This window comes from Coptis chinensis, chromosome 7, assembly GCF_015680905.1.
Source record: "Coptis chinensis isolate HL-2020 chromosome 7, ASM1568090v1, whole genome shotgun sequence".
Taxonomy (NCBI): Eukaryota; Viridiplantae; Streptophyta; class Magnoliopsida; order Ranunculales; family Ranunculaceae; genus Coptis; species Coptis chinensis.
The window spans coordinates 86,370,470-86,375,228 of record NC_141462.1 but is presented as its reverse complement, the minus strand read 5'-3'; the positions used below and the strand labels follow the sequence as shown (position 1 = coordinate 86,375,228).

General features: G+C 41.8%; 1 long non-coding RNA gene across 1 annotated transcript; it reads left to right on the top strand.

Moving 5' to 3' along the window:
- Positions 1–1,513: 1,513 nt before the first annotated feature.
- Positions 1,514–2,836, top strand: LOC147489602 (uncharacterized). The gene is made up of 2 exons (XR_015201626.1): positions 1,514–1,604; positions 1,692–2,836. It is a non-coding gene; the product is annotated as an uncharacterized LOC147489602 (long non-coding RNA).
- Positions 2,837–4,759: the final 1,923 nt, after the last annotated feature.

The window sequence follows — 4,759 nt, the reverse complement described above, 5'->3', positions numbered from 1 at the left end:
AGGAGCTCAGTTTACTTTTTCAATTATGTTTTGGTTACTAGCTTATGAAGAGACAGACCATTAGAGTATGGTGGGTGAGAGGATCCTACGCTAGCATGCTCGGCAGCCCTAGGTGCTGTGGGTTCCCAAGGGTCTTGTATGCATTTCTTAAAGACCAACATATTCTCATATTGTGGTATAGGGAGTAAAGGGGTGGTGACGTAAATCCCCAGATTAATCATGACTTGCGTTACTAGAACGGCAAGGGGCTGACCTAAGAGTGGCATGTGTGATAATATCAAAAAGAAAGGTAACGATACGAGAAGTTACCCTTTTCGCTCTGGAGGATCCAGAAGGTGGAGGAAGGTCTTGTTGATGTCGGAAGGCTTCGAGGTGCCAATGACGTTGGTCCGACCATTGAGTCATCGCTAACGGTTCCGTCGACCGAACCGATCACGGCGCATTTCCGTCGATGTTGTACTCTCCCTCGATAAAGCGTGTCGAGCATTAGGTCGTCGGTATGGGTATGTGGGTACCCGGACTGGCCGAGTCGATGCGTGGTCGACCCGATGGAATGCCCGTGATCGGGGGAGAGCAACACCGGTGTGACTTGTGGCGCGACACCCTCGACGGTGACCCAAAATGGTCGCCATTAAAGCTTCCATTGTCGTAGAATTTCATCACCAAATCCTTAGAATAAAGCCCTCCATTGGCATATAACAAACTCTCCCATCCCTCAGAGTGAATTTCGTGATCAAAGAATGGAGCAAACATCCCGTTTTCAAACAAATTTCCAAAAAATTTCCACACAAATCCGTCTGTTTCCAGCCATTCTGCCGATCTAAGAAGGAGGATGGCTATTGATTATTGATGAGGGGAGAATTGGGATGATCCGGCGGAAGGAAATCTTGATCGAAGGCTGTCGCGGGTCTCGTGAGACACGGTTTTAGTGTGGGCTGTCTCGTCGCGAGGCGATTCGAGAGGGGCAAGATCCGGTTTTTAGGAAGACGAATCGTGGATTTATGATGCGTGTGATCGGGTATTTTGGGTTTAAATGGACCGAGAAATCGATATTTGGGTTGGGCCAAAATTTTTCGAAGCCCAAATCAAGCCTAAAAGCCCGATTTAAACCTAAAAATCTAAAATGCCATCGACTTCGTTTGGACTCGAATTGGACGAATGAGATATCGAAACGATCGGCACGAAAAATTCTATCCAATTGTATGAGTCATTCTTGAAAGTCACATTTTTTTTTTAAGAGAAGGAAAGTGTAAGGGTTTTATTTACATACAAGGGAGATATACGTGAAAAACACTGGATGTCCAGGGGAGTCACTGTAACGCCCGTATTTTTTAATACTTATTTTTCTATTTAATTAATAAATTTAATTAATTATTTATTTTCAAAATTCATCGAATTGGACTCGGGATACGTGGGCCTGGTTTTGGGCCCGAGTCTGTGTTGGGCTTGGGTTTCGGACCCAAGTATATAAACACTTTTTTCTAGAAAATAGGGTTCATAAAATAATAAAATATTAAAAATGGGGGCAGAGAGAGAAGCTGGTTTGCTGGAGAGGTGGAGCACGACGGTTCGGACTACGGAGGATTCGTTGGGTTTTAATTCAGGTGAGTAGATTAGTTTTTCTATTTCACGTATGATTGTACTGTTCAAAGTTTTGGTTCGTGATTCAGTTATTGTTGTTCGTCCTGTAGTTGGTAAAATTGGTTTAACTGTCTTTCGAAATTATTCTGTCGGGACTGGGAAATCGATATTCGAACTGTTGGAAGCTTTGAACAACGTGTAAATGGCGGCCAATACCGTTTATGTTAACTGTTGTGCGTGAGTGGTTTTTCTTTATTGGTTTTTCTCGCATCTAGACACAGACACAGCCCACGTTTCATGTACTGAAGAACCACCTTTCATTTTCTTTTCTTGTCGTTTTTTTTTTGGTTCTGTTCAACCATGGTTCTTCCTGTACCTGTTTTATACTCTGTAGATTTGGTAGGACTGGGAACACCATTCGGTGGTGGTGAAGGGAGGCGCGAGCCCCTAACCTCCTCCTCTGCTAAAAACGCCATTTCTGCCGTTACTGTGATACTGTGGGATGTGTTTTTTTTGTATTTTTCTTGTGTTTGAACTGTTTTGTTGTGTATTGAGGGTTGTTGGTTGAATGAATGGTGGTAGGGGGAAAGTTTGAAGTTGGTTGTTGGTTGAGTGGTGTGGGGGCAGTGAAGCTTGGAGGCGTTAATGGCGCCGGCGGTTGGGCTGATTTTAGGTTGGTTTCTTTTGGTTGAGTGATGATGGGTTGATGTTTGGGTGAAGTGGAGTAGTGTAGGGTGTGTGGGGCTGTCGATTAGAGCTTGGTGGAAGCTCTGTTAATGGCGGACGGTCTCAGATCTAGGTTTGGTCGATATGTGGAAGTTAAGAATTGGAGTTTTTGCCTTTGTTAAAGTGGTGTGGGTTTCTATGAGGAGTCAAACCGCTAGGTTGGATTGGGTGGCCGATTGGAATCTGGTGGTGGTCGGTTTTGGTGGTGGCTGATGGGTGAAGATGATGAACAGTGATTTCAATTTCGGTTTTGGGCCTTGGGCCGAAACCTTAAGTTTTGTTTTGGGCCGGCTTGTTTTAGTTGTTTGGGCCAACCACTTATTTGTTTTGTTTGGCCCGATTTCTTTAAGTTTTTGGACCGGTTTCAGTTCAATTTTTGGACCGAACCACTTAACCGCTTTTGGGCCCGTTTCTAATATTGCATGGACCAGTCCATTGGACTTAAAATAGATCTAATTGGGTCTTTCACTGTTTAGACTTTCGAGTTCTAAGGTTTGGGCTTGGCCAGTTGGGTTCGAACCATTACCTTGGTCACGAGCCCGTGAACCATGCACCTTTGTCCTTAGCCATGAACCGTGGCTATGACCATGAACCTGTCGAACACGAAAACGACAGTTTGACTTTGACTTGGACAGTTTGACTTTGACTAGGACAGTTTGACTTTGACCATCGACCGTTGACTTTGACGGTTGACTTTGACCTTTGACCATGGACGGTTGACTTTCACCTTTGACTTTGACGATGACAGTTTGACTTTGACCATGACATGTTGAGTTTGACCTTGACCTTTGACCGTTGACCGTTGACTTTGACCGTTGACCGTTGACTTTTCCAGTTTTTCACACTTTTGTTTATATGGACTAATATAGTAATAAAATATTGTCAAAGATTGTATAACTTGGTTGGTCATTATCTAATTTAGATTTGACGTGAGTAGTGTGTAAAGCATATATATATTGGGCTTTGATTGTGGACTGTGGACTGTTTATTTGTGCTACGTTTTATGTTGTATATTGTATGGACAAGCCATAAAATAAAATGGTACGGAAACCTGCATAATTGGTTAGTCACTGTCTAAGAAAGATTTGACAGTGATGTTGTGTATTTTTGACACGTGACGATATTGAGATGTTAGGAGACATTATATTCCTAATACGTTATAATAAATAATGTATGCGATACGTGGAAGCATTGTGACATGACATGATATAATACGTTATAATATATTGATGCAATATCTTGGAGAAATGTATATACACTCCATTATTTTATATGTGAGATGCTAGTATAGCACTGGTGAATATTTGCCCACGGGAGTGTGGCGTTGTGCAATAATATATTGGCACGTGAAAGAATGAAAGTGACTATGAGATATAATTGAGATATTTCTAGATATTATGGCTTAGTGCAATAAGGTAATTGACCCGCGTGATATAGTAGAAATGTTTATGAGTCATTAATGTATGACACCTGAATAAATTACATAACGAAAATCCTAGAACCGACGACTACCACAACTCATGATGATTGGCCCTTCCGGGCGATTAAAATTTGAATGGGCGGTTTCGGCTGACCCATACGGGCGTTTCGTTAAAATTTGAATGGCCTTCGGCTGACCTCCCCGGGCGAAATAGCCGAATAGTGGCTTGATTATTCCGTTCGCAAAATAGAACGATGATGCGCAATATTTTATGCCGAAATAGTGGCGGTGCTTACATAGATTTGGCTTCCGTGTGAGGATTTACGGTGTGCGGCATCCATTTCGAGGTGGTTACGCACGGAGTGGCTCATTATGTAAAGGGAGGCATGTGGATGTACATGTTCGGCGTTGGGTTGCGATTGTGGTAGCAGGGAAACTAGGTAAGACATAGATCTGACGCGTGATTTTAGGGACACACAAAGAAAGCCCGAAATAATCTAATTATGGTAATATGTTTGGTTGGTTATTTGTTTAGTTAGAACCTAAAAATTTCGATGGAGGAACTACATGCCTTATTTATGATGTGTATAGTTTGTTGTGTGGTTAGTGAGAAGTTAAAGGCCTCGGTGGAGGAACTACCGCCTTAATTATTGTACTTGAGTATGTTATATTAGTCGTTGAAAGTTAAAGGTACTCGGTGGAGGAACTAACCGCTTTGTGGATTGTGTATATATATGTATAAGTATATTTGTATTTTAGGGCTACTCACACCAAACATTTTTATAATCTTCAACCCGATTTGCATGTTTGTTTATCGGGTGTGTTCATTCAATGAACATAGTTGATAAGTTTTGACAGGTTTAGTGTTGAAGAAGGTTGGCTGCTGCTTGTGGTTTGCATTAGCGTTACATCTCCGGATACGTTTTGTTTTCCCTTGAGGTGATAAAGATTTTCAGTTGAGATAAGATTATTTGCATTTGCATTTTCATTTGTAAATTGTTTTTGGTAATGAAGATGACTGTTGTTTAAGTT